The sequence below is a fragment of the Arachis ipaensis genome, chromosome B02 (genome assembly GCF_000816755.2).
Source record: "Arachis ipaensis cultivar K30076 chromosome B02, Araip1.1, whole genome shotgun sequence".
NCBI lineage: Eukaryota > Viridiplantae > Streptophyta > Magnoliopsida > Fabales > Fabaceae > Arachis > Arachis ipaensis.
In genome coordinates, this window is record NC_029786.2 from 35534582 (window position 1) to 35541884 (window position 7303).

Here is a 7303-nt window from a genome sequence, read left to right on the forward strand (position 1 = left end):
GGTTGTAACGTATTTCTGGCGTTCAACTCTGGTTTGTAACTTGTTTCTGGCGTTTAACTCCAGACAGCAGCGTAGAACTGGAATTCAATGCCCTTTTACGTCATCTAAACTCGGCCAAAGTATGGACTATTATATATTGCTGGAAAGCTCTGGATGTCTACTTTCCAACGCAATTGGAAGTGCGCCATTTTGAGTTCTATAGCTCTAGAAAATCCACTTTGAGTGCAGGGAGGTCAGAATCCAACAGCATCAGCAGTCCTTCTTCAACCTCTGAATCTGATTTTTGCTCAAGTCCCTCAATTTCAGCCAGAAAATACCTGAAATCACAGAAAAACACACAAACTCATAGTAAAGTCCAGAAATGTAAATTTAACATAAAAACTAATGAAAACATCCCTAAAAGTAACTAGATCCTACTAAAAACATACTAAAAACAATGCCAAAAAGCGTACAAATTATCCGCTCATCAGTAATCAAGTGGAACACCTGGTTCATGAAATTAATAAACAAACACAAGTAAAGATGACAGCTGAAGCAAGATTAACCATCAAAATCAGGGAATTCAGTCATTTATACCACACAAATCTCAAATCTTAAAGTGAAATTGATTCAATAACATTGCAAAGTGATCAGATAATGTTTGGTTTCAGCAGTGCACTAAATAAAAGTACTTTGATTATTCTGCTCAGGTATTCAAGCTTTTCTTGCACAATGTTGTGTATATGGATTATGGACCCAGCCAACAAGATATATACTCACATTAATAATTGAGGAATTAATGCCTTTGAACTAATTTTGATTAGCATTCAATCTTAAAAGACAATATCAAAACTAATACAGTAATTTATATAGGGTGAGCTGGATATACATCTATGTTTAAAGTCATTATATACTACAAGTAGTAGTGATTTGGATTAAAAGCTGGGCATTAAAATTATATATAACATCCAGTCACAATAGTCCAATTACCACTTAAATCCTGCTCCTGTATTTTACCACAGCCCTGGGAGCCGCACATTAAAGAAAAATTAATTAGCCCAATTTTATACCACGCTAATTGGTGTATTAACCATATTTACTGGTTTTTATTGACTAGTTTGATGATTATTGATTAAGTCTCAGAGATTCAAATCACAAGACGAACTACTTATAGTTTCACACTTCATTGATCATAGGAGAAAATTCTTTTCAAATATAAACTAGCAATACACTCAAATCTCTAACAATCTAAGTAAATACCACATATTGGGCTATAATCACTGACGTAGCTTCAAATAATGGAGTGGGATTTCATAAAAAAATGAGACATGAGTAATTAGGAAAACTAAAAAATTCGTTATCATGATAGGACTTGGATCAAATTTCTCATCTCTTTAAATATTACCAAATTTGATCCAAAGACAGAGGAGCATCTTACAATTATCGAAACATGCACAACCTTCATATGCAGTAAGAACACCAATCAAAGACATATTATACCATCACAAATTGATAGAAACACTGGTGATTACCGCAGCAGAGAGGACGATGTAACAGCTGGCCCGAACGGAAGAAATGGAAAATATAAAATGAAATGGAAAATATAAAACTTAAAATGAAAACACATGCAGAAGTACATAATCAAAACACGTGAAAGAAATGGAAAATATAAAAATGCAAAGGGGCATGATGAGAGAGCTGCTAAAGCAGAAACCGAAGCAGAAAATCTAAAGCAGGAACTTGGCATATTGGAGGTTGAGAAGGATGCTTGTTTTTATCAATATAATAAATGCCTTGAAAAGATTTCTGTCTTGGAGGCTAAGCTAGCACTTACTGAGGAGAATAGCAGGATGCTGAATGAGCAAATTGAAAGAGCAGAAATGGAAGCTAAATCTCTGAGAGTCTGAGGAAAAGTCTTGCTGAACTGAATGAAGAGAAAGAAGCTGTAGCTTTTCTATACAAGCAGTGCTTGGAGAAGATATCTACAATGGGGAGTGAAATTCTGCATTCCCATGAAACTTCTGATCGATTGAACAGAGAGATTGAAATAGGGGCTGAAAAACTAAGGACTGCTGAAGAGCATTGTGGTATGTTGGAAAAATCAAACCGATCTCTTCAGCTGGAGGCTGACAACCTGGTGCAGAAAATTTCTGTAAAATTGAAACTTGCAAGCATATCAGTTAGCGATAATTACACAACAATATAAGAAAGTAATGACATGGGAAAGGATAACTGTACCTGGTTGATGCCAATCTCTCATCATGAAAGAATTACACTTCATCGCCAAAGTTTCGTCCTATCGAATTAAACATATCATCATTGAATTTTGGCTTTAATTGACCTAGTTCTTTCAAGTTTCAATAGCACCCATGCTTTAAAATAATCACGTAATAAAGTACATTGAGTCTGTTACAATTGAGATCTCACAATGGCTTGCAAGAAGAAGAAAAAAGGTTATTTCAGAACTTATTTCTATTTCAATTTTTTTGGTTTCAGCCTCATAGAGAGAAGGAGAAAAGAACCTATTTTGTGCACCAATTTCTAAATTGAGGGAGCACACCTCACCATCAGAAAATTTCTCGAAATTTGAATATTATACTAACAAGATATAGAAAACAAAAGGTACTAACTTAAACTATGCTTCAGTAATAAAAGACCAAGGACACCTATCATGAAATAATCCCTTATTATCACCGATGATTATGACAATAAAACCAACCTTCTAGTACTTTAAAATAAGAAATACACCTAAGGAATAATATGAAAGTGAAACTAAAACAGCATACTTATAAATACCACCTGCACTGGTCTTGGTTTTAGTGAATGACATTGCAACAATTTCATTCATTAAAGTATAAGCCAAACAAAAATAGTTACCTTTTGCCAAGGTCTTACAGTGAAGAGTTACAGTTGGTGGGCTTTCTACTTGCCAATGGAAAAAAACATAGATTTAGATGTTCATATGAAGTAAGAAAAACAGAAGGAACAAATCAAATTTAGTACTTTAAAATATTAATAAACAACAGTTTTTGATTTAGCATTATTGGAATGGACCTTAAAACTCTGCCAGGGAAAATATTGTAAAAGAATTAATGATTTATGAATTTCACTTCTTTATTGCAATACCTATCCGTTGCTAAGCATTTTTTACTTCTTTGACTTCTTTTGGTACTCTTTTTGTTGCTTTTTTCCATTTACATTTCTCTAATTTCATGCAATTTCTGTGCTTGAAGCATTTATACTTAAAGAACAAATTAATATTTTGACTTATGAAGTTTGATTCCAGATAGAAATCATCAGCGTATTATATGCAGAGACATACATTGTCTTTTTAAAACATTAAAATATGAATCACTTGAAATAAAAAAAATATATGCTCCAGAGGGTGGCTTTAGAAAATGAACACATCTAATTTACTTTCTAATTCTAATCACTTTCAAAACACATTCATATAGCTGACTTTAATAATGAAAAGAGGCATAGTTGGCACTGAAAACTTACTATCTAGACAGTTCTTCCTAGAGGATGTGGGTATCCATCAATTAGAAAAAAATAAGTAAAAATAAAATGCTTTTGCAGGATTAAGTATGGTAGAAGATCATGCCATTGGAGCATAAGGCCAGTTAAAGCAGAACATACTACACAATTAAGAAATTTTATACTTAATATCATTTATGATAATCACATAAGAAGTAGATCATAATGAACCAAAAGGGGGAAAATATACCTTCTGAGATGATTTAGATTCTGAGACTTACTTTTAAATGAAGATAATTCGAATTTTGGTTTCACTTCTGTAAACTGCAAACACTTGGCATATTGTCAAACATTTGGCATGCAATAGCATAAACAACACAAAATAGCATTAAAAAGTATTCTTTGCAACACCAATTCAAAATTCAGCACCAATGACATGAAAAATCAGCAGCATTTCACAGTGACTCAGAAAAGTATCAGTCAATCGATCCAAACAAATTGAAATTCAAACTTAAGAAGCTTTTAACAGCATGTTTAACTATGTATAAATTAACACTAATTCTAATCAGAAAATCCTAATTCTAACCTAAACTCAACTAACAATGGAAAATAATCTTAACCAAATCAAATTAACACTAGAATCAACATATAACTAATCCTAAATTAACTAAAACATAGAAGAAATCTGAGAACTTGAGTCGAAGAATAGAGCAAGAGCATAGGAGAGAGGGATGCAGTGGCAGTGACCAGCCGCTGCTACGTCTAAACACGCTAGAACTGGAGTGGCCCTGTTCTGATTCTGCGGCTGGAAATGAGGGAGGCAGGGGTGAGCTACAGAGCCACAATGCGAGGTTGTAAGGAGGAGAAGAATATGGTCACGGCGACGCAGGATGGTAGCCGACAGCGAGACAAAAAAGACAGGAGACAGGGGAAGAGAAAGAGAAAAAGGATTTTCGCGGGGGTTGTTCAGCGAAGGTGGAAGAAGAAAAAGAAAGAAGGGAATCAGAAGAAGAACATGACGGTGGTGGTTCTGTAGTTCTGACGGAGATGCTGGGGGTGATGATCGATGGTGGCACTACGTTGGTGGTCGAGGAGAAGCTAGGGTTGGAGAAGGGGAGTCATTCAGACTTCAGAGCTCTGAACTTGGTCAAGTGAGTGACGAGGCACTTAGGGCTTTTGGCTCTCTTTTTTATTTGATTTCCGGCAGTTGGGAAGATAATGGCCGCTATCTTAGTTTCTTTTGTAGCTGAAGCACAAACCGTTGTCATAACCGCCCCTATCTAACCAATTTTGTGGCGATTTGATAAATAGCCATCAATCAACGGCCACTATCCTCCGCATTTGTTGTAGTGTAATAACAATGCATATGGAATGTGAATTGAAGAGAATGCATGAGTATGTGAAAAAGTGGGAATTATGGGTAGCTAGGTGGTGTATTAGAATTGTATAGCTTGTTTTATGTGTTTGGTGAGAGCTTAGGTTAATCAAAGATTCAAATTTCAAGCTCACTTGACCATATGCGTCCCTACCTTTACCCTAGCCCCATTACAACCTATGAATAAGTCCTCATGATAAATGTATGCATGAATTGAATAATTGTTGATTGTTAGATGAAAAACAAATTTTGGAAAGCATGATTAGAAGAGAATTAAGAGAATCAACCCTATACACTTGAGCGACTAGAGCGGATACACTTCCGGTGAGGGTTCGATGCTCAATTCCTTGTTTCCGGCTTTCACGAGCTTTCTTCTTGCAAGTCTATTTGAACCCCATTGTGATATTTGAATTGGTAGGATTCATGAATCGTCATATGATCTTAGCCCTACTTGTTCATATAAATTCTTGGAGAATTGATTTATTTTTAACCAAGTAGGTAGAAGCATCTTGCATTTAGTTGCATTCATATAGGTAGGTGCATATAGTTTATTTGCATTGAATAAATGTTCATACCCCTTTTCTTGTCTTTCTTGGTTTAGCATAAGGACATGCTTAGTTTAAGTGTGGAGAAGTTTGATAAACCCCCAATTTTGTAGTTTATCTTGTGTTGAATTTAGGGAATTTTATCATCTTTTCTCACATTTATTCAATGAAATAGCATGGTTTTGTGAATTTTTCCTAATTTATGCTTAAGAGTAAAAACATGCTTTTTAGGCCTTTAAATTGATAAATTTAATTCACTTTAATTCCATTGGATGCCTTGATATATTTGTTAATTTGTTTCAGGATTAGAAGGCAAAGATTGGGTTGAAGGAATGAAGAAAAAGCATGCAAAAATGGAGAATTCATGAAGAAATGAGGATTTGCTGAACTCAAGGCCACGTGCACGCATCACCCACGCGTACGCGGGAGAAGGAGATTCGCCAGCAACGCACACGCGTCATCCACACGTACGCGTGAAGAGGAATTTTGTAGTGACGCGTACGCGTGACCCATGCGTACGCGTGACCCATGCGTACGCGTGACCCATGCGTACGCGTGACAAGCAGCACGTGACTTCACTAAAGGCAAAACGCTGGGGGCAATTTCTGAGCTCAAGGAGACCCAAATCCAACTCATTTATGATGCTTTTGAACCCAAAGATTGCAAGGGAATGGAGGGGAGAGTCATAGTTTAGTTTTCATCATGTTTTAGGTTAGAATTTTAGAGAGAGAAGCTCTCCCTTCTCTCTAAAATTTAGGGTAGTTTAGGTTAAATTTTCTTAGATCCAAGTTTTAATTCTTGTTTCATTTTAGTTTTCCTTTATTTTTATTTGTTCTAACACTTTAGTTTATCTACTTCTCTTGTTAATTTCTTATTTTGCTCTCTTTTATGTTGATGAACCCTTGTTGGATTTTTATTTTCCTTTAATGCAATTTTATGTTTTAATGTCTTCTTATGTTTATCTTACTTGCTATTGTTGGTTTCTTACTTATGTCAGTTATAACTTTTATTAATTCTTGCATTTTGTGATATTTACTTTTATTGCACTCTAGGTGTTTGTTAAAATATTTTCACTAGTTGTAGAGTAGTTTTTTATACTCTTGGCCTAGGCTAAGGAAATTACTTTCTTGTTATTTACTTTTCTTGTCAATCATCAAATCAAACCCCCCTTGTTCCTTCATAGCTAATAATTGATCACTTCATTGCAATTCCTTGTGAGACGACCTGAGGTTTAAATACTCTCGATTTTTATTGGGGTTTGTACTTGTGACAACCAAACATTAAAACTTTGATTGAGTATCATTTGTTGGTTGGAAATTATACTATCAACGAAATTATTTGTGTAAAATTCCGATCCTAACCGACGAAAATACTCTTTCCTTGTACCTCTAAAAGCGTAACAAAAAAAAAAGTATGGCGATAGACCTTTTTCTTGTAGTGGTATTTCAGAACATGTTCCAACCTAATTATTCAGTTATTATTTTAATCATTAGTATGTTGTTCCAGTTCTTATTTTATTGTTAGTTTTCTATATTTCAAAGTTTTAATTGTTGTTGTATTTTGATTTTATTTTTGTTCTTGATTTGTTGTATTTTTATTTTCTTTGTTCTTGATTTGTTAAATTATTCATCTTGTTATCTCGATTTGATAAATTGTTCACGTTGTTGATCTTAATTTATTGTTTTTGTCATCGATTTCTGTAAATCAAATTTTGTATGTGATTAAATGGTTTGATCATTGATAATTTAATATTTTACGTTTAGTTATTTTGTTGTTTGATTTTTTTTAAATTTATATTTAGATGAAATTATAATATTATAATTGATGTAATATTTTTAATTTAAATAATATTTTAAAATTTATATTAAAATATAATTATGTTTATTTATATTTTATTTATTATTTTATTATAAAATAATTATTCTAA

General features: G+C 33.8%; 1 long non-coding RNA gene across 3 annotated transcripts in view; it reads right to left on the bottom strand.

Annotated features, from left to right (window-relative positions):
- LOC107628297 overlaps positions 1-4278 on the bottom strand; it is an 18269-nt gene extending 13991 nt beyond the window's left edge. The window contains exons 1-3 of one of the 3 annotated variants that reach the window (XR_002357363.1): positions 4150-4278; positions 2218-3780; positions 970-2129 (exon numbers count right to left, since the gene is read on the bottom strand). This is a non-coding gene — a long non-coding RNA (uncharacterized LOC107628297). The other 2 variants (XR_001617689.2, XR_001617688.2) reach the window with 2 other exon arrangements.